General features: G+C 38.4%; 1 pseudogene across 1 annotated transcript in view; it reads left to right on the plus strand.

The window, feature by feature from the left end:
* LOC308350960 (NXPE family member 4-like) overlaps positions 1–23,759 on the plus strand; it is a 113,352-nt pseudogene that overhangs the window by 24,929 nt on the left and 64,664 nt on the right. Inside the window, exons 2-5 of the transcript in view lie at positions 10,413–10,515; positions 15,623–16,297; positions 17,146–17,150; positions 22,953–23,149. The product of the transcript in view is annotated as an NXPE family member 4-like (transcript). The remainder of the gene's footprint in view (positions 1–10,412; positions 10,516–15,622; positions 16,298–17,145; positions 17,151–22,952; positions 23,150–23,759) is intronic.

Raw genomic sequence — 23,759 nt, forward strand, 5'->3', positions numbered from 1 at the left:
TGTAGTTTTCCTTTTTGGATAGGGTCTTTGGCTGTAGTATCAGGGTAATACTGGTCTTATAGAATGAATTCAGAACTTTTTCTTCCTCTCGTATTTTTTGAAATAATTCAAGAGAATAGTTCTTTAAGTGTTTGGTAGAATTCATCTGTGAAAATATCTGGTCCTGAACTTTTGTTTCTTGGGAGTTTTTTGATTACTGATTCAGTTTTATTACTAGAAATCTATCAGTTCAGATTTTCTATTTCCTCTTAAAGCAGTTTTGAAAGACTACATTTTGTGGGTAAATACCCAGTAGTGGAATTAGTAGATCATAGGGTAGCTCCATTTTTAATTTTTTGAGGAAACTCCATACTGTTTCCCTGGTGGCTCCACCAGTTTGCCATTCTACCAAGAGTGCAAGACATTTCCCTTTTCTCCACATCTTCGCCAACACTTGTTGTTTCTTGTGTTGTTTTATTTTAGCCATTCTGAGAAGTGTGAAGTGATATCTCATTATAGTTTTGATTTGTATTTCCCTGATGAGTACTGTTGATCATCTTTTCATATGTCTGTTGGCCATCTGGGTGTCCTCTTTGGAGAAATGACTGTTCATATCTTCTGTACATTTTTTAATTGGATTATTTGCTTTTGGGGTGTTGGGTTCTATCAGTTCTTTATATATTTTGGATACTAAATTTTTATCAGATATGTCATTTGCAAATATCTTCTCCCATTGAGTAGGTTGCCTTTTAGTTTTGTTTATTCTTTCCTTCACTCTGCAGAAACTTTTTATTTTGATGTAGTTCCAATAGTTTATTTTTGCCTTTATTTCCCTTGCCTCAGGAGACATATCTAGAAAAATGTTGCTACAGCTAATGTCAGAAGAATTACTGCATGTGCTCTCTTAAAGGATTTTTATGATTTCATGTTTCATGTTTAAGTCTAATCCATTTCAATTTTGTTTTTGTGTATGGTTAAAAAAAAAAAAGTGGCCAGTTTCATTCTTTTACATGTGGCTGTCCAGTTTCTCCAACACCATATGTTGAAGAGACTGTCTTTTTTCCATTGTATATTCATTCTTCCTTTGTTGGAGATTAATTGACCATATAATTGTGGGTTTATTTCTGGGTTTTCTATTCTGTTTTATTGATCTATGTGTCTGTTTTTGTGCCAGTACCATACTGTTTTGATTACTACCACTTTGTAATATATCTTGAAATCTGTAATTTTGATACCCCAGTTCTATTTGGCTTTTTCAAAATTGCTTTGGCTATTTAATAACTTCCATGCAAATTTTAGGATTCTTTTTCTCTATTTATGTGAAAAATATTTTGACAGGGATTGCATTAAATCTGTAGATTGCTTTGAGTACTATAGACATTTTAACAATATTTGCTCTTCCAACCCATGGGCACTAATGACTTTTCATTTCTTTGCATCATCTTGAACTTTCATCAGGGTTTTATAGTTTTCAGAATATAGGTCTTTTGCCTCTTCAGTTAAATTTATTTCTTGGTAACTAATGCAACAGGTTTCTGGTATCATGGTGATTCTTTCCTTACAGAATGAACTTGGAAGTTTTCTTTCTGCTTGTATTTTTTTGAATAGTTTGAGAAGAATAGGTATTAACTCTTCTTTAAGTGTCTTAAAGTGAAGGTGTCTTGTCCTGGACTTCTTTTTTGGGGGCAGTTTTTTGATTACTGTTTCAGTGTTACTGCTGTTAATTGGCCCATTTAAATTTTCTATTTCTTCCTGATTCACTGTTGGTAGATTATATGTTTCTAGGAATTTGCATCATGAAGGATATTTTAAAATAATTATAAAAACATCCACATTTGTTGCCAATAAATTTCTTGATAAACTAGAAAGAAAGATATTTTTTCTTGAAATTGTAATCCACCAGAAACTAAGAAACAAGGAGATACTGAAATCATGTTCTTCAAAGGTGAGGACACCAAGAGTCCACTAACACTATTATCGTTCATTATTTTTCTGAAAGTTCTAACAAATGAAATAAAATAATAACAATAGATAAATGTAAGAGTATTGAAAATAGAGTATTGAAAAATATAGAATTTCTAAAATTATTGTTTAGAGATTAAATGAATGTCCACTGAGGAAAACCTAAGTATACCAGCAAATAAATGCTCACTAAAATTAAAAAAAAAAAAAGAAAGAAAGACTGCATATCTAGAAATTCATCCATGTCTCTAGGTTTCTGATTTGTTGGTATAATTTTTCATAGTATTCTTATAATCCTTTCTATTTATGTGGTATTCATTGTTATTTCTCTTTTTTCATTTTGTATTTGTGTCATATATCTTTTTTTTTTTCTTGATGAATCTGGCTAAATGTTTATCAATTGTGTTTATCTTTTCAAAGAACCAGCTCTTGTTGTCATTGATATTTTCTATTTTTTTTTGTCTCTATTTCATTTACTTCTGTTTTGTTCTTTATAATTTTCTTCATTCTACTAACTTTGGGTTTTGTTTGCTCTGCTTTTTCTAGTTCCTGAAGATGTAAGGTTTGTTTGTTTACTTCAGATTTTTCTGGAAATAGGCCTGTATTGCTATCAACTTCCCTCTTAGAACCACTGCTGTTGCATTTCAAAGATTTTGAACTGTTACATTTCCACTTGTCTTTGTTTTTTAAATTTCCTCTTTTATTTTTTTTCACCCATCAGTTCTTTAGTAACATGTTGTTTGCCTCCATGTTTGTTTGCTTATTTCCAATTTTTTGGTAATTGCATTCTAGTTTTATATTGTGGCCAGAAAAAAATAATTGCTTGATGCAATTTTAATCTTCCTAAATTTAATGGGATTCATTTTTTGACCTAACATGTGATCTTTCCTGGAGAATGTTCCATGTGTTCTTGAAAATAATGTGTATTCTGCTATTTTTGGATGGAAATGTTCTGTATATATCTGTTAAGTCCAACTGGTCTAATTGGCCATTCAAAGCCATTGTTTTCTTTTTGATTATCTGTCTGGATGACCTATCCATTGTGTAAGTGGGGTGTTAAAGTTCGCTAATATTATCGCATTACTGTCAGTGTCTTTCTTTAGGTCTGTTAATATTTGCTTTAGGTGCTCCAAATGTTAGGTGCATTGATATTTACAATTGTTATATCCTCTTGTTGGAGTGATTCCTTTATTAAATCATTATGTAAGGCCCTTCTCTCTCTCTCTCCTTACAGTCTTTGTTTACAGTCTATATTGTCCGATTATAAGTATTGCTACCCTGGCTTTTTTTCCTGCTTTGATTTGCATGAATTATCTTATCTATCCCTTCACTTTCACTTTTTTTGTATATGTCTTTAGGTCTGAGGTGAGTCTCTCATAGCAGCTTATAGGTGGGTCATGTTTTTTATTTTTTGAGGGTTTGGGGGGGTTGTTTGTTTATATGTTTGTTTGTTTTTTTTATCCATTCAGTCATCCTATGACTTTTGATTGGAGCATTTAGTTTATTTACATTTAATTATTTTTAGATATGAACTTGTTGACATTTTGCTAATTGTTTTCTGCTTATGTTTGTTGTTCTCCTCTGTTCCATTCTTCCTCTCTCACCATCTTCCCCTGTGGAAGGGGTTTTCTTTAGAGTTGGTGCTTGAATTCCTTTCACTTTGTTTTTTTGTGTCGCTTTGTGGTTACCATGGGGTTCATATTAACATCCTACGTGTTTAGCCATCTATGTTAAATTAACGATCCTTTAAGTTCCAATAAGTTATGAAAACACTGCATTTTTACTCCCCTCTCCTTGTTTTATGTACATTATACTATATTTTACATCATTTTTGTCTATCCTTTGACTGATTTTTATAGATATAATTGATTTCACTACTTTTTTCTTTTAACCTTTACACTGGCTTCATTAGTGACTCATCTACTTTCTTTACTATATGTTTGCTTTTACCTATGGAATTTTTTTCTATCGTAATTTCCTTTACTTCTAGTTGTGGCCTTTCCCTTCCATTTGAAGCAATCCCTCTAATATTTCTTATAAGACATGTTTAGTGGTAATGAACTGTTTTAACTTTTGTTTGTCTGGGAAATTCTTTTTTTTTTTTTTATTTAATATTTTTTATTTTAAGTAAACTCTACACCCCAAGTGGTACTTGAACTTACAACCTTGAGACCAGAGTCATGTGCTCTACTGACTAAGCCAGCTGGGCACCCCCGTCTGGGAAATTCTTTACATCTCCTTCAATTCTGAATGATAACCTTGACGGGTATTCTTGGTTGTAGGGTTTTTTCTCTCCGCGCTTGGAATATATTATGCCACTGTTTTCTGGCCTATAGAACTTCTTATGAAAAATCAGCAGATAGGTTAATGGGGGTTCCTGTGTATAATTGTTTGCTCTTTTCTTGCTGCTTTGAAGATTCTCTCTTTATCACTACTGTTTGCCATTTTAATTATTATGTGTTTTGGAGTGGACCTCCTTGGGTTCATCTTGCTGGGGGTTTATCTGTTTTGGACCTGGATGTCTATTTCCTTCCCCCAGATTAAGAAAGTCTTCAGCTCTTATCTCTTCGAATGAATTTTCTATTCTGTTCTCTCTCTTTTCCTTCTGGGATTCCTATAATGTGAATGTTAGTACACATGATGATGGCACAGAGGTCCATCAATTTATTCTCCTTCATTTTTTCTTTCTGCTGTCCAGCTGGATAGCTTTCTACTACACTGTTTTCCAGATTGCTGATCTGTTCTTCTGCCTCCTCTCATCTGCTGTTGATTTCCTCCAGCATTTTTTTTTCCATTTCAGTCATTGTGTTCCTCAGCTTTAACTCTTCCCCTCTTTGTTGAAGTTCTTACTTGAGTCATCCACTATTTTGTCACACCCAGTGAGTATCTCAATGACCATTACTTTGAACTCTTTATCAAGCATATTGCTTATCTTTATTTCATTTAGCCCTTTTTTTGGTGATTTTTGTCTTGTCCTTTCATCCTGGGCACATTCCTTTGTCTCCTCATTTTGTCTAAATCTCTGTATTTGTTTCTATGTATACAGTAGGTCACCTATGTCTCCTGGTCTTGAAAGTAGTTGTCTTGGTAGACGAGGTCCTGTGTTGTCCTATAGCCAGTCCCCCTTTGTAACCAGAACCAGGTGCTCCTTGTGGATTGCATGCATTCTCCTGTTGTGGTTTATCTTCAGTTGTTGTGACAATGCTAGTGAGGAAGGCTGACACTCAACTCAACTGAGGGGTGCCTGCTAAGGTAAGGGGGTTGGGCAAGCTGGTGCACAAGGGTGTCCTAGGAGTGGGCACACAGTGATAGCAAAGTAGATGGACAGTGTTAGCATTGGCTTCCACAAGCATCCAGCCATCTGGGCTGGGAGAAGGCAAGAAAAGCACCTGCCAGCCCTTTTGTTTCTGGAGAAATCACCTACAGATCCCTGCTCCTCTTGCACGTGTCCTAAATTTAGTAAATCTCCTTCTTTTTTTTTTTTAAGATTTTATTTATTTATTTGACAGAGAGATCACAAGGAGGCAGAGAGGCAGGCAGAGAGAGAGAAGGAAGCAGGCTCCCCGCTGAGCGGAGAGACCGATGCGGGACTCGATCCCAGGACCCTGGGATCATGACCTGAGCTGAAAGCAGAGGCTTAACCCACTGAGCCACCCAGGTGCCCCCAGAACTGTGTTTTTAACCACTCTGTGGTACTGCCATGAAGCAGAGAGACAGGGTGAAGAGACCAGTCAAATGCTAACAGCAGAAGCAAGAGAGGCAGACAGGAAAGTGCTTGAATCGCTGAATGGTGGAGCATGATAAAAACTAGGCCTGCTGTGAAGGTCATTTTTAAGCCCATCACTAGGGCCCCTTTGGGTCCTAATGGCCCTTCCAGTTAGTTCCTCAACAATAGTTTACAATCTCTGTGAGGCCCTGGACCATGTTGGGGGTCTGGGAGGAAGGGTTTTATCTTACTCCTAAAATTCTCAGACCGGATTCTAAAATGTGAGAAACTCAAAATTCCATGAAACTAACTACACATATTGGAAACACAAATTATTCTACTTTGATGGACTGGCAGCATGAAACAACACGTTTTCTGTGAAGGTAAAAAATAAAACACAGGCCAACTGAGCATTTTGCTCAAACACAGTGGACTTTCCTACCTTAGTGATACTAGCAGCACATATCTAGGGATTTTCCTGGTTACGTAATGAACATGTTTGTTTGGATAGCACTGTGGTTGATTTCCTGAACAACTTCAACAGATTCGAACAACCTGAACAGGTGAAGAGAGGCATTGGGCCATCTAGTCAACTCTTTGGCCAAAATTTGAGCAACAGTTCTGCTTGGATGAGACTTTACCTTCAAGGGAGAATGAAGAAGAACTTTCTTTAGAAAATTACGAGCAGTCTTGTCCTCACACTGGTATTTCCTTCACTACTGGGACCCGTTTAGTCATCGGATGGAGGAGCAAGCACATTCCACCTTTTTCCCTGTGGGAAACATGAATGACGTAGAACTTACACACGGATGTTGCAGAAGGACCAGTCTTCTGTTTTGTAATGTAAGTACATTTTTAAGGTCCATCTTTTCTCTGCACTAGAACACTGCAGTAACAATTGTTACAGTCAAGATCTGTTGATGAAGCCTAAAATTAGTGGGGGGAAGTTTGAGGAGAAACAAGAGTATCTTCCCACTAATATTTATTAATTTCAACGTGAAAAAATAGTAACTCAACAGTGGGTAAAATCAATAGACATGGCTTTACCCCAGGGATTAGGTTAACATCAACAGTTCTAAGATCTATCTTTTTTATGAGTTGTACCAAGAAGGACACATCACTTTTGGGGTGCTCTTGACAAAAATCATGACGTCAATTGAATTATGAGAAAATATTGGATAGAACAAAAGTAAGGGACATTCTATAAAGTAATTAATACTCTTGAAAAGTGTCCCGATCGGACTTGGTGGTGACGAGGGTGAAGTAGGAGCACCCTGAGCTCACCTCCTTCCGCAGACGCCGAGACAAAAACTACAGGTATTAAAATGAATTCCGAAAGTGACCTGAGGACTGACAGAAGAGATCTTCCACATCTGTCAAATAAATAAATAAAATCTTTATTTAAAACAACAACAACAACAACAAAGTTCTGAACATCTGGCTCAGAGGCCTGCCTCTTCCGCGTACTAGCTATGTGACCTCGGCCAACATTTAACTGCACCCGGCCTCGGTTTCCTCATCTGAAAACGACAACTGCTTCCTAGTGTTGTTCTGAGAATTAAGTGGATGAGCGTCTAAGAAGCACTAGGAGAGCGCCAGGTATGGAAAAAGTCCCCCATAAGTGCTGGCTGTTGTTCAATCGGGGGGTCTTTTCACCCCCGCCCACTGCCTTCTGCCTCACGTATCTGTGTCTCTGTCAAAGTCCAGCAGCTCGGAGTGGTGGCAGTCACCCACAGAAGGGAATAGTCCCAGTGTGGCATAATTTCCATTCCCTGTCCCTTCCCTTTGTTACCTTTGAAACAGGCGCCCGTCTCCGAGAGGATGGCAGGGTAGCAATAACGGAGACATAACCAAGCAACTTCACACCACTTTCTTGCTACTCTTCTCAAAAAGGGCTATGGAATCGGCAGTCACTCTGAACTGCGTACGCTCTCCTGTGCCCAGTAGACGTGAAAATGGCACAAAGTTTGTGATCCTGTTACTAGGAAATTCTGGCGCCATAGTCTGCTCTCTATCCGCACCCCTGCCACATCGCTGGCCCTTGTCCCTCCGTGAATGTGGCTGAGTTGCGGCAGCCTATGACCTCCATCATTCTTTAGTGACCTGAAGAGTCCTGGGCTAAGTTCTCACTGCTGGAATTCTGAGTCGTTTTTGGTAATGCATGCTTTCCCAAGCCTCCAGGGTACTCCGATCCCACAGACATGAAACCTCCTGCCAACCAGTACAGTCTCCTTGGCGATGAGGCACCTCTTGTTGGATTCCTCAAGCCCCAGCAGCCGTTTCCCTCACTTGCCATTCAGTCCCCAGTGACAGTCCCCGGACATGCTCTCTTTGCTTAGCTGATGCTGGTAATTTGCGCATTTTGCTTGGGCTCTTTTAGATCTTGGTCAACACTACTCTTACCCTACTCATAGCCCCCAAAGACCTGACGACCTCTTAAACGGTATTTTATTCCGTAAACACACGGTCCCACGTTCCCCTGACGGAGCTCTCCTGCTTATATCCCTCATTTAGACTATAAACACAGGGGGAAGGGAGCCACTCCATCAAAGATACAGACAGAGTCGCACACTAACTGCAAGGAGAACACGCTAAGGACCATTTATCCTGCTCACATCCGGCTTTCGGGTGGTTCAAGGGGGGTGGGGGCCTTTTAGGCATAATGGACAATAAATATATGAACCGCATGATTTACCTGTTCTTGGGTAGACCATTTCTGTTGGGGTCAAGCTGCATGGTGGAAAGGGCTCTAAGTCAGGTCAAAGGGACAGGAACCCTGGTCTCCGCTCTGTTTCAAAGCAAACTAGAGGATCTGCACAAACCGTTTCACTGCTACGCTCCTGATCAAGCAGACCTATTATTCCTGCCTCATGAAGAGAGATCAGGTTGACATTAAATACCAGCATTTCTATAACTAGAGCAAATTAAAACCCATAAATCTGTTTGTCAGCGTAGGTGGTGAACTTGGGTGGTTGCTGACACTGGTCTCCTAAGGAGCAACCAAACCAGAACGGCAAATACTTATCTCTTAGAGGCTCCCTAGGACAGAATGGTCCAGAATGGTATGACTAAGCCCCGTCGTACACATAAGATTGAAACAGTTTCTCCAACTGTCATCACATAAAGGCATAAAGAAGTATTGTTAAGGCCGGTTCAGGTAGAGCGTGATCAAGGATATTGGAAGGATTATTCTGTCCTTACGAAACAGATCTCCATTCTCTCTTAGATGGATGGACGTGTTTCAATATGTTGAACTTCCTCTGTGGGACAGCACAAATGAGACTGTGGAGGGATCTTCAGTGTAGCCAGCCACCGCTTTCTCTGGGCAATGGTGCAACAGTCCTGGGTACATTCTCTTTCTGGCACCATTTCTATCCATTCAAGACTGCAAACCCCAGATAGATTCAAACTCGTAAGTATAAGCCATTCACTCTGTTGTCTTGGGAGTTAATATCATTGTCTTGCTTACGTTGAATCTGAGGCTTCCTTAATCCAATTCAGTAAATTCTATGGAGAACCTACTATGTACAAGATACTATGCACTGGAATCCTGGCAGGTGGGCTTGATGACCAGGCTCAAGTGGAATCCAGGCAGTTTCCCCTTTTCGGGAATGACTGATTACTCTCAATCATTTGAACGTTCACCTTTATTCTCTCTTTTTTTTTGGGTCAGGTATTTATTCTATGTGTACTATAACTAGACTAATTAAGTCTAAAGACATAATTATCTAACCTGTACTGAGGATTTCATTTTTCCTCCCCGCTCCCCCATGCACAAACTAATAACTGTAGTTTGTGACCTAGGCCTCCCCTTCATAGATGGAGCCGGCGTGCCTGACCGTCACCTTCACTGAAATAAGCAGAAGCCTGTGGGTCCCAGCTGAAAGCATGCAGGCTGCAACTTACACCTGTGTTTTCTTTTGGCACAGAGGGATGCCCCCCAGCGGTACACTGGTACTTCAAAACAAAGCCTCAGCACCCAGGTGACCACAGTTCCTTTGCATGGGATTGAACATAATCTTTAAACTAAAAGTATGAAAACATTTTCAAAATTGTGCAGGTGGGGGAAGAGGTAACCTTTACTCTCGGGTGCAGAGACTTCTAATGTCTATGTATCAGCTGGGGATTTAGGGCAGGAGGTGCTTCGAGGGGAGAGTACATTTGAAAGATGGAAAATTTTAGGAAGGCAGTATTTAAGCGATCTGTTTTTAAAAGACAACTTGAAATTCTTACCCAAGGACAGAAACGAAGATGTAACAATTTTTTTCAGCTTTGGTGGAATTAGAAACGCTGCTTAAAGCAAGAAAAAGGAACGTAATAATAGAATTGTGATAAGGAAGCTGGAAAAATCAAGTAACATTGAAAGGGCCCCGGGATAAAGTGATGATCAGGGTGAACATTTACTGAGATATTTTGTGTCTGTAGTTTGTGTTTAAGGAAGGAGAATATGGAATCTGTTAGGGAACAAAATAGCCTGGTGACTTCCTAAACATGAACAGCCCCGTACCCTTCGGGCCATTAAGGGTTCAGTTTCCTAGAACCCATGGTGGGCTTTCTGTCTCAGAATAATGCTTCTGTTGACGGTACAAGCTGATCGCCAAAGACAGCAGCTGTGGGGGGAGCAGTAAGCGTGGCTGGGGTAGGAGTGGGCAAAGTTCTGTTCTGGGAGAAATGTATTGAGGACATAAGAATCAGGAGGCATGAACTTTTTGTGTATTTCTGCATTTCCTTTCTGCTGTGCCTGCACTTGTATTATCTCTTGTAGGACCTTCATCAGGAGAAATATGGCAAATCGTAAGTCACTGTTGCTACTGTTGTTTATATTGGCCTCCTGGATCATTTTCACAGTTTTTCAAAACTCCACAAAGGTAGGAACCGCTTTCTTTCAGTGTCTTACAGAAGTATATTTTTACTTCATACTTCACCTGTTCTAAGAAAGTCCAAACATCCAGACTTAATAGATGGAATGTCAATAGCTTACACAACTTTGAAGAACCAACGTATTTGGGGACACTTGCAGGGCTCAGTTGGTTGAGTGTCAACTCTTTATCTTGGCTCAGGTCCTGGTCTCAGGGTGGTAAGTTCAAACCCCGTGTTGGGCTCCATGCTGGGTGTGGAGCCTACTTAATAGAAAAGAGATAAATAAAAGAATCAACGTATTTGATAACTGTTACGCAGTAAGGGAGAGGGCGAAATCGTGTGCATGTATGTGTGGGTGTGTGTGCGTGCATGCACACTCTTCCTTTGTCACTTACAAATGTCCCTGCAGTGATTTTCTCCCAATGTTTAGCTTGTTTTCTCACCTTTAAGGGAATTTCTGAACAACATATTTTCATATCTATGTAGTAGAATTTACCTATTTTTTAAACAACCAATTCTTTTTGAGTATTGAGAAACCCTTCCCTATTTCAGTGCCAGATTATTTATCTAAATATTCTTACTTAAACTTTCAAAGGTCGCTTTAGACAGTTAACCCTGCAACAGATCTGAATTTTTTTCTTTGCTGATTTTTATTTCCATTCGGATAATCACCTTTTCAGGTCTCGTTTTGTAGTTGTTACTCTCTATGCTGATTCATCGTGTCATTTTTGTCATGTATCAGAATTTCTGGTAAGTATGAGTCTCTTTCTGTTCTATTCCACTGACCTATGTATCCTCCCGGGATCGATACCACATTGCTCTAATTAATGATAATAATTAGTTTCATAGTGAGTCAAGAAAGCTTCTAGGTCGAGTTACCATCACTTAATCTACTGCACAAGTTTCCCAGCCAGGCTTGGCCCTTTACTCTTTTAATATTATATGTTTTAGGGTCAGTCGGTCAGCTTTGATGGGAAAAATCTTACTTAAATTTTATGTGTGTTACATTAATCATGCAGATCCAATTGGGAAAACTGACATGTTTTTAATATTATTTTACTCTTTAGCAACATGTAATCTCTGTCCGTTCATTTAGGTCTTCTTCAAGATCCTTCAGTAAATTTTTAAATTTTCGCATACATGTCTTCTGTATCTTTTATTAGATTTATAACTAAGTGCTATATAATTTTTTGTGGCTATTGTAAATGACGTCTTTCATTTTTTATTATTAAGTTCACTTCGCATTTTCTAATTCTTTCTTCCTGGTATAGAAGAATGCAATTGACTTTGCATATTGAACAGCAAGATTTTGCTTTGCAAGGTCTCTGACTCGTTAGTTGACGGATGCACATACCTAGCTTCTTCCCGAGGATAGAAAAGCACTTGTTCTAAAGTTTTGTTGTGCGTTTTCTATTTCTGTTCCTTTGTCTTCTCTTCACTGAATTTGATACCTTTCTTGAGTTGGCTTCCATATTCTTGGTTGGAATTCTTGATTGTGTGTCTATTCTTATACTTAAAGTTCTGTGGTGACAAGTCTGAGTCCTGTCACCTGTTTTCTCCAGCATGTTCGCAGCAGAGCTGCAAAAAATACTCAAGGCAGTAAATGCTCCCCATTTGTCTGAGGCGTTGCCAGGCACACAGGGTCCTATCCTACACCCTCCAACTTAAATACTTATAGCTTTTATGCACAATAAAATACAGAAGTCCCCCTTTCTAGCTGCCTGGTCTGGCACAGGTGGAAAAATAGGGAAGCAGTAACCAATCCAACATGTCCTCTCGTGGGCTACATCTTTATCCTCTCTCACTCCAATTATCAGCTTCCTCCAAGTTTGGAGTATCCTTGGAATGGCTTCCACCTTCTGCAGAATTCTCATCGACTTGCATTTGGAGCCATGATTTTCTTCCTTGATCTAAGCTCCTCTACCTTTTGCTTTTCAGATTTTTTCTTTCCTTTTTTTTTTTTTTTTTTTTTTAAGTAATCATTCTGCCAATGTGGGGCTCAAACTCATAACTCTGAGATCAAGAGTCTTATGCTTGGGGCGCCTGGGTGGCTCAGTGGGTTAAAGCCTCTGCCTTCGGTTCAGGTCATGATCTCAGGGTCCTGGGATCGAGCCCCGCATCGGGCTCTCTGCTCGGCGGGGAGCCTGCTTCCTCCTCTCTCTCTGCCTGCCTCTCTGCCTACTTGTGATCTCTGTCAAGTAAATAAAATCTTTAAAAAAAAAAAAAAAAAGTCTTATGCTATACCAACTGAGACAGCAAGGCATCGTTGTTTTTCCAATTTCTTACAAATTCTGGTCTACTTAGGGTATCTCATCCTATTTCTCAGAATACTTAGAAATTTTTAATTTTTTTTCTTTTTTTATTAGGTTTTCTAGTGGGAAATTGAGACTATAATATGTCTTTTGCCCTTCATCTTGAATCAGGTTTTCCTGCTTATTTTTTACCAAAACATTTTCTGCAGAGTATTACTCTATCATACTAAAAATCACTTAAAATTTTCATGTGAAGTTGTAGCAATTAAAAAATACCTTATAATGCATTGTGATGCCTAAGACATTAATTACTATGATAATGTTCATATTCTCCAGGTCATTACTCATTTTTTTATCTAAATAGCAACTACTGAGACAGTTTTAAGTTCCTATAGCAACTGCTGAGACAGATTTTAAGTTTCTAATTATTATGGATTTCTCTGTCCCTTTAATTCTATCATTTTGTTTCACATAAAATACATGTACGTGTAGGCACAATACACATTTATGATATGTTTTCTAACAAATTGACTCTTACCACTCTTTAAAATGTCCATGGCTGTGTCTGGTGACACACTTTGTCTTGTCTATTTTAACATTAATATTAGCTTTTTCATGCTTACAGGGCATGTGGTTTTCCATCTTTACTTTCAATCTATAGATAATTTTATACTTAAACTACATTCTTGATAAGCAGCAAATAGTTGGGTCTTGCTTTTTTATCTTAGAATGTCCAGTCAACTTCCTGTTAATGAAATTATTGAGTGGATATAGGTCTACCCATTTGTGTTTGTTTTCTCTTTGGCCTCTCTGTTCCTCTTTTTGGATTGAGATTGTTTTTTAGAATTTCCTATTAGTTTCTTTATTCTTTTTACAGCTATAAGTTTTTTTTAAGTAGTTCCTCTAGAGATTATAATGCATATTCTTCTATAGTTAGTGTCATGCTACTTCATATGATCTGTAATAACCTTTCAAACATTTACTTCTATTTGCCAAGCCATTCTTTATGCCATCATTGTCATATTATTACAAAATTACAGTTCTTCTTTTGAATAATTATGTGCATTTTAGAGAACTTAGGACACAAACATATAGTATTTTTTTTTATTAACATATAGTGTATTATTTGCTTCGGGGTACAGGTCTGTGATTCATCAATCTTACACAATTCACAGCACTCACCATAGCACGTGCCCTCCCCAATGTCCATGGTATTTTGTATTTATCCATATAGTTACCATTTCTGGTGTTGTTCATTCTGTCCTGAAGATCTGTGTTTCTATTTGTATAACCTCCCTTTCGCTTGAAGAACGGTAGATAGCACCCCTTATAATACAACCTGGTGCTGTTCTTTACTCCAAGTTTCAGCTTCTGTCCAGTGTCCATCTGCTTGTGGCAGCCACTTTCCAGCACTTGCAGAGATTTCCTTTCTTTATGGTTTAGAATTTATCATTGTTATCGGCAGGAGAATTGTTCTGGAAAACAATTTCATAGTGTATATTAAGACCTTTAGCAGTGTTGGGACACCTGGGTGGCTCAGTTGGCTAAGCATCCACCTTCGGCTCAGGTCATGATCCTAGGGTCCTGGGATGGAGTCCTGCATCCGGCTCCTTGCTGGGCGCGGGAACTTGCTTCTCCCTCTCCCTGTCACTCCCTCTGCTTGTGCTCATGTGCGCATGCGCGCTCTCCCTCTCTTACCAAAAAAAAGACTTTTAACAGTATTCACCACATTGGACCAATAATTCTATTTCTGAGTTCTTAGCAAATAACCTGGATTGCAAAGATTTATACCAAAGGTTTATACTGAAGCATAAGTAAGAGAAAAGTTGAATGCAATAAATGTCCAAAAAGATGGAAATATTAAGCTATATCCATGGGCTGGAATACTATGTGAGCATAAGATGACATAAGATGGGGTTTCTTTTTTTTTTTTTTTTTTTAAAGATTTTATTTATTTGTCAGAGAGAGAGAGAGCAAGCGCACAAGCAGACAGAGTGGTAGACAGTAGACAGAGGCAGAGAGAGAAGCAGCCTCCCTGCCAAGCAAGGAGCCTGATGCGGGACTCTATCCAAGGACTCTGGGATCATGAACTGAGCCAAATGCAGCAGCTTAACCAACTGAGCCACCCAGGTGTCCCATAAGGTGGGGTTTCTAACAACTGATTTTTAAAATATCAAAATTCATTGGTAATATTCAGTTTGTTCACAATAATGTGAAATGGCATATAAAGAATGAAAGAAAAATCACCAAAATATTAACAGTGACATATCAGTGGTTGGCCTATATAGTTTGGCATTGTCTCATTTTTAATAATCAGTGTTATTTTTTGATTAGAAAATATTTTTATAAACCTATGTTTATTATTAACTAAAGCAATCTGAAAAATACTGATACATATCATAGAATGTTTAAGCCACATATAAAATATCAAATGGAAAAAATCATATTTTACATAAAACCCCCATGCATCTTAAACATTTTCTTAGGGATTTTTTTAATGACTGAATTCTAGTTTTAAGATTAAGAAATAATAGAACAATAAACATTTGTTGTGCACTATGCAGTTAAAAAACATTTTCCACGTCTTCACAACTGTCCTGCAAATGTCTATTTTACCATTATCACTTTAGGGAAGAAGATCCTAGAACCCAAAATATATTAGCCAGTGAAAAATGGAGTTCCACCACCAAATTTAAGGAAAATTATTTTGCCCATGAAACATACATGATGATAAAATCTCAGTATCATTTTATTTTTTTTAATGTCCCATTACTCTTTAAAAGATCAAAGTTGGCTAGCGTACCAAAAATCATATTACATAAAAACATTCTCTATATTTTTATTGTATTCATCATCATTTCAGATATGGACTGTATTTAAGCTGCCCCTCTCCCTCCATCACTGGAACTTTATCATGAAGTCCTCAAGTCCTGAATTACCACTGCATCCAGTAGTTTCATCAGCAGAGACTGAGCTAAGAGTAAAGAGAATCACGGAGAAACTAGACCAGTTGATCCCACCCATAACTTTCACCCACAGGAGCACCACCACCAGTGCCGCACACGCCACAGCCACCATCCTCCACCCTCAAGATGCCTACTGCAGGGGGGGATCAGCTAGACATCCTGCTGGAGGTGAGGGACCACTTGGGTCACAGGAAGGAATATGGCGGGGACTTCTGACGGCCAGGGTGTTCTCCCCAGCCCTGAAGGCAGGTGCTTCTAGAAAGGTGGAATACTTCAACAATGGCACTTACCTTGTCAGTTTCACCCTCTTCACCCCAGTGAAGGGGTGTCAGCTCCCTGGAGGGCAAGGAACCAAGGCTATGACAGGGTGATCTTCATGGGCCAGTTTGCCAGTGGCACCTCCCATGTCGATACTGATTGTGCCCTGGTTTTAAACTCCAGCACTGAGCTCTGTGAGTACCTGCATGCTGTGTGAGACCTGAGCACATGCCCTGTGCTGCACTCACTCACATGCATTCCAAAAACATGGAAGTTTCTTATCTTAGCAGATAAGAAGGGAGCCTCTTCAAAAGGTAAATAATTATTTCTGGAGACTACCTGGGAAAATGTGGTAATGATTTAGCCTCCATGTTGATCCAAAGGAGAGCGCTCTGAATGTATCAATTTTGGGACTCTATGAAGAGCCATTTTAGAAAAAAAAAAGTCTGTGAATTCATTTTCATTTGGGGACAGTGTTTATGTTCTAGCAGTCCCCAGTCTTTTTGGATATTTAACCCTTATCAGTGAAATAAAAAGATATGTAAACAAAATAAAAATTGAAAGGGAATGAGAAACATACGTGTAAGTGCGTGCTCGAATATATTCTTACTGCACCTCAATAAATTACCTTGCACCCCTTCTGGGTATCCATACCCCTGGACTAATAAACAAAGGAAGGGAAATTTAATCAATGGCCTGAAATTGTGGGTACAGTAGCCAATTATCCTAATTTGGTAATACATGTATCACATTGATTTGCAGGTACTGAACCGTCCTTGCATTCCTGAAATAAATCCCACTCGAGTGCGGTATATGATCTTTTTAATGTATTGTTGAATTTGGTTTGTCAGTATTTTGTTAAGGTTTTTTTCATCTAAGTTCATCATGGATACTGACCTATAATTTTGTGTGTGTGCTGTATTTGCCTAGTTTTGGTATCAAGGTAGTGCTGGCCTTGCAACATCAGTTTGGAAGCATTCTTTATAATTTTCTGGAATGATTTGAGAAAACTAGGTACTAACTTTTCTTTGGGTATTTATTAGAATTCACCTGTGACGCTGTCTGGTTCTGGACTTTTGTTTTTTGAAAAGTTTTGAGTTACTGATTCATTTTCAGTCCTTGTAATTGATCTATTTAGATTTTCTATTTCTTTATAATTCAGAATTGGTAAGCCGTTCATTTCTTCTAGGTTTTCCAAATTTGCGGCCTGTACTTGTTCATATAATCTCTTATGATATTTTATATATGTAGTATCATTTGTAAGTTCTCTGTTTTCCCTTCTTTTTAAGATTTTATTTATTTGAGAGAGAGAGGGAGAGAGCTAATGAATGAGGGGGAAGGGCAGATGAGAGGGAGAAGTAAGGCTCCCTGTTGAGCAGGGAGCCAGATGTAGGGATGGCTCGCAGGACCCTGAGATCGTGACCTGAGCCAAAGGCTGGTGCTTAACTGACTGAGCCACCCAGGCATCCCTCCTTTTTCATTTCTGATTGTATTTGTGTTCTCTTGTTTTCGTCGATGAATCTGGGTAGTGGTTAATTGATTCCATTTACCTTTTCAAAGAACCAGCTTTTGGTTCATTGATCTTTTCTATTTTTTTTTTTTTTTTCAGGCTCTGTTCCCTATACTTCCACTCTGATCTTTAGTAAGTCTTTTCTCCTACTCACTTTAGGCTTTGTTCTTTTTCTCTAGTTTCTTTAGGTATAAAATTGGGCTGTTTATTTGGACTTTTTTTGGTTTAGTTTTTGCTATAGTGCTACAAGCTTTCTCTTAAAACTGTTTTTGCTGTGTCCCATAGATTTGGGGGAGTTGTGGTTCTGTTTTCATTTGCCTCAAGGTGTTTTTCTTATTTCCTCTTTGATTTTTTTAACCCATTAGTTATTTAGTAACTTGCTGTTTAGTCTCCATGTGTTCATGGTTTTTCCAGTTCTTCTTGTAAAGTTTCATACCATTGTTATTAGAAAAGATGCTTGGTAAGATTTCAGTCTTTTTGAATTTAATGAGACTTGTTTTGTGGCCTGACACGTGATCTATCCTGGAGAATGTTCCCTATGCACTTTAAAAAATGTGCATTCTGAATGAAATTTTCTATAGATCTCTGTTAAGTCTATTTGATCCAATGTGTCATTTAAGGCCAGTGTTTCCTTATTGAAAGGATCTGGATGATGAACCCATTGATGGAAGTATGGAGTATTTAAGTCTTCTTCTATTATTGTGCTACTGTCAATTTCCTCCTATGTCCGTTAATATTTGTTTTATGTATTTAGGTGCTCTTATGTTGGGTTGCATAAATACTACAAACATTATAACCCCTGCTTGGATTTAGCCTTTTATCATTAGGTGATGCATTTCTCTGTCTTTTGCTACAGTCTCTGTTCTAAAGTCTGTTTTACCCTACACAAATATTGTATACCAGCTTTCTTTTTAATTTTCATTTGCATGGAATATCTTGCTTTCCTTCACTGTCAGCCTGTGTATCTTTATTTTTTTTAATTTTTTTTAATTTTCAGCATAACAGTATTCATTGTTTTTTCACCACACCCAGTGCTCTAGCCTGTGTATCTTTAGATCTGAAATGAGTCTCTTGTAGGCAGCGTACAGGTGGTCTTAGTTTTTTTAATCTGTTTGCCACCTTATGTCTGTTTTTTTCTTTCTGAGAAGTTTTTATTACAAATTTATTTCACGTGACTATGCCTATTCAGATGTTCTGTTTCATCTTATATCAATTTTGGTAAGTTGTATTTTTTAAAGAATTTATCCATTTCATCTAAATTTTGAAATTTGGCATTCGCTGTTATTGTAATATTGCCTTGTTACCCTTTTAATGTCTACAGAATCTTTAGTGATCCCTTTTCATTTCTAATATTGGTAACTTGTGCATTCTTTTCTCTTTCTTTCCTTTTGATTAGAGCATTTAGTCCATTTAAATTAGTTATTGGTAGGTATGTATTTATTATTTTATTCATTGTTTTCTGGTTCTTTTTATGGTTCTTCTGTTCTTCTCTTTTAATTTATTTTCTTGACAGTTATATTTGGGTTCCTTCCTTTTTTGTTCATCTATTATAGATTTTTGTTTGTAGATACCATAAGGTTCATATATTGACACATATATATTAAGCTGATAGTCAATGAAGTTTAAATGCATTCTAAAACAGTACAATTTAACTCCCCCCACTGCCCATTTTTTTGATGTCTTATTTTACATCTTTTTCTTTTGTGTAACCTCGAACTGTTTTTATATTTAACCTGTTTTTGTATTTAACTTTCATACTAATTCTTTAAGTGGCTGCTTTACTGCCTTTACTGCATACTTGCCTTTATCAATGAATTTTTTCTTTTATATATATATTCTACATATTTATATATAAATATGTATGTATTTCTCATTATAGCCTATTTTCTGTTTAAAGAAAACCCTTTATCATTTCTTGTAAGTGCAGTTTAATGATGACTAATTCCTTTAGTTTTTGCTACTCCAGGAAACCCTATATTTATTTCTTTTTTTTTTTTAATTTTATTTATTTATTTGACAGAAGAGATCACAAGTAGGCAGAGAGGCAGGCAGAGAGAGAGGAGGAAGCAGGCTCCCTGTTGAGCAGAGAGCCCGATGCGGGACTCGATCCCAGGACCCTGGGATCATGACCCGAGCCGAAAGCAGAGGCTTTAACCCACTGAGCCACCCAGGTTCCCCCCCTATATTTCTTTTAATTCTGAATGATAACTTTGCTAGGTAGAGTATTCTTTATTGTATAAGTTTTTCCTTTCAGCATTCTAAATATATTCTTCCACTCCCTTCTGGCCTGCAAAGTTTCTGCTAAACATCAGCTGATAGTCTTATGGAGTGTCCTATATATGTGATTGTTTTTCTATTGCTGATTTTAAGATTCTCTATCTTTAACTTTGACTTTTCCCATTTTAGTTGGTATGCCATGTCTTGGTATAGATCTCTTTGGATTCAACCAGTTTGGGACTCTCTCTGCTTCCTTGACCTGGCTGTCTATTTCCTTCTCCAGGTTAGGTAAGTTTTCAGCCATTATTTATTCAAATAAGATTTCTGTCCATTTATCACTTTTTCTTCTTCTGGGATCTCTATAATATAAATGTAAGTATTCTTGATGTTATTCCATGGCTACCATGTTATTCATGGCTTCCATGAGTATCCTTACATTTTTTTATTTTTAACATTTATTTTATAATGTTGAGGTATCTTCCTTCTATCCCTACTTTCCTGATGATTTTTCTCAAGTAAGGATACTTGAGAAACATTTTGTCAAATGTTTTTTCTTTATCTATTGAAAGGATCTTATCAAACTCAACATCCAACAAAACAAATAATCCAGTTAAGAAATGGGTTAAAGACATGAATAGACACTTTTCTAAAGAAGACATCCAGATATCTAACAGACACAGGAAAAGATGCTCAACATCACTCATCATCAGGGAAATGCCAATCAAAATAACAATGAGACACCACCCATACCTCTCAGAATGGCTAAAATTGACAAGTCAGGAAATAACAGATGTTGGCGAGGATGCAGAGAAAGGGGACGCTCCTAACTGCTGGTGGGAATGCAAGCTGGTGCAGCCACTCTGGAAAACAGCATGGAGGTTCCTCAAAAAAGTTAAAAATAGAACTACACTACAACCCAGAAATTGCACCACTAGGTATTTATCCAAAGGGTAAAAAATGCTGATTCAAAGGGGCACACACAGTCAATGATTATAGCAGCACTATCCACAATAGTCAAGTTATGTAAAGAGTCCAAATGTCCATCAATTGATGAATGGATAAACAAGATGTGTTATACACACACACACACATATGTATATACACACACACAATGCAATGTTAGTGATCAAAAAGAATGACATCTTGCCATTTGCAACAATGTGGATTGAACAAAATAAGTCCAAGAAAGACGAATGTCATAGTCTTTCACTCATACGTAGAAGTTAAGAAACAAAACAGATGAACATAGGGGAAGGGAAGGAAAAATAAAATGAAAACAGAGAGAGAGGACAAACCAAAGGAGACTCTTAACTATAGAAAACAAACTGAGGGTTGCTAGAGGGGAGGTGTGTGTGGGGAGGGGGCTTATGGACTAAATGGGTGATGGGCATTAAGGAGGGCGTGAGTACTGGGGGTTATATGTCAGTGGTGAATCACTAAATTCTACCCCTGAACACCCCTCCTCCAAAAAAAGAACTAGCTTTCGTGCCATTCAGCTTGGGTGATTCCCAGTATTCTCTCTTCCAGATTCCATTCTTCTGTTTCATCTAATCCACTGTTGATTTACTCTAGTTTACTTTGCATTTCAGTTTGTGTTCTTCAGCTCTGGTTCATTTTTACATTTTCTAACTCTTTATTGAAGTTCTCCATTTGCTCATTTTGGTCACTGTTTTTATAACCATTACTTTGCACACTTTATCACGTCAGTTACTTATCTCTGTTTCATTTGGGTTTTTCTGGGGTTTTATTCCAGTTTTTTTTTCCTTTGGAACACAATTCTTTGTTCCTTATTTTGCTTGACTTTTTGTGGGTTTTATTTTTGTTTTGTTTTGTTTTGTTTTTTCAATAAATTAAGCAGAATAGTTACCTCTCTGTGTCTTAAAAGAGTGGCCTTGTGTAGGAGCGTTCTCTGTGTAAACGGTGTGCCTGGTGATTTTGGCACCGGGATGCCAAAACCTGGATGACTGGGGCTCGAGCAGGCATGAGCCTGGGGTCTCCAGGGTGTTAGTGTGGTGGGGCCACCCTCATGAGATAGCTGGGCCTGGAGTGGGCATGGGCCAGGGGATCCTGCTCTGTCCATCCTTGTGAGATGGCTGAGTCTGGAATGGGTACATGCCAGCGGGTTCCTGGTGTCCACCATGCCAGGGCTGCCGGAGCCACCTTGGCAGGATGGCTGGGTCAGGCATGGCCTGGGGAAATCCTGTGGCCTGCCACTCTGGGGCCCGTTGGCAGGAGAGATGGAACCGGGGAGGGCACAGACTGTTGGGATGGGGTGGTGCCTTTGGGGGCAGCAGGAGCTGATGTGAACTAGAGGCCCAGGACTTCCTAGGGCAGCCCTAATAAACTGGCTAGAGCACCTGGACCCTGCTCCCATCCAGGCTATTACAGTGGAGGGGGAGTGCGCGTGCAGGCGCGCGCGCACGCGCACACACACACACACACAGTCCTTGTCCATCTCCAACCTCAAAAAGAGTTTCAGTAGTTCCACTACTTTTTTGGCAGATGATTCAGTATGAGCGAGTGGATTTCCTTTACTTAAACACTAGTTGCCTTTTAAATAGCTGTTTTTTTTTTACTATGCATAGTAAAGTCTGATAACCCTCCCGAATCAAGTTGCTGCATTGGAGGTAGGGTTCCTACGGTTACCATCATCTTTTTATCCTCCTCCATGTGCTCCCTCTATCGTTCATTGTGAAGTAGCTGTTCAACCAGCCCTCGGCTCTTCAGGAGGAATTGCTGTGTATGTGCTGGTGGACTTGGTATATCCATGGAAGGGGGTGAGTTCAGGGTCTGCCTGTGCTGCCATCCTGGACCCTCTATTCAAAGAATTTCCAGTTTGATGACGTCACCTATGACACTATGACAAAGTGTGACAAACTTGAGGGTAAAATGGGCTAAAATGATAAAATATTTGAGTTTTTATTACTAGGCAAGAATTGATAACTTTACTTTCAGAGGAAGCCAAACAAATATTTAAATTTTACCCAGAGGGTTCTTTTTGGGGAGGAGGGGGAAAAAAACATGTTCTCTATAATGAACTTTAATGAGCACTATTTAAAAAATTCATATCAGGGAAACATTTTTCTAAAAATAACTACTTTTTTAAGAGGATGATGCTTCAATAGGGTTTTTCACCTCCTTCGTGACCTGTTAAGGGGATACTTAGAAATGATAGTAGGTTCTTAATAATTACTGATGAATATGTGATATTTTAGATCTTCTCTTGCTGTTATTTTTGGCAGGAAAAACAGTTCCAGTGAAAAAGAAATGCAAGTTTGGAATGACAGCCACAATCCCTGGGGGACATGTTTGGAAAGAGACATGGAATCCGGTCTCCTGTAGTTTGGCTCCAATGAAAATGAAAGAGGAAAATTCATATATCTAATGGGAGATTCCATGATCCGCCAGTGGATGGAATATTCCAAAAACAGTATCAACAGTATGCCTCAGTCAAAGCTATTATATACATCCCTTTCAGAAATTTTAATTTTTGTTCCAAGGAAGCAGTAGGATATGCCTTCTTCATATTTCTTAACCACAACACACCGAAACTTTTCAAGACATAATTGTCTTTCCTTTATTAGCACCACGCTCTAACCAGCTGAGCTAACCGGCCCACCCCATAATTGTCTTTCCTTTAAAAGAATACGTTCATCTAGCTGGAATGGAGGATGTGTAGGAAAGGTTTATTCCATTCCTATCCCAATGCATACCTCAGAATATAGCCAGCATGCCCAGAAAGTCATCGACAGAACTGAAAATAATGTAAGATCTTATATTGTCCATTTTCTACAGTCGGCATAACGCTTAAGGGTGTGGATTCTAGATCCAGAGTTCCTGGGGGCAAAATCTGGCTTCTGCAGGTCCTATCTGGGTAATCTTGGGCACGTTACATAACTGTTGTCCCTCTAAGTTTCTTCATATGTAAAATGGAGGTGAAAATAGTACACATCTGGCAAAATGAAGTAATATATACAATGCCTTTAGAATTGTTTGTTACATAGGTAAGCCCTCTTTGGTGTAAGCTGTCGTCCCTATTGTCATTACTT

The sequence above is a fragment of the Martes martes genome (assembly GCF_963455335.1).
Source record: "Martes martes genome assembly, chromosome: 10".
NCBI lineage: Eukaryota > Metazoa > Chordata > Mammalia > Carnivora > Mustelidae > Martes > Martes martes.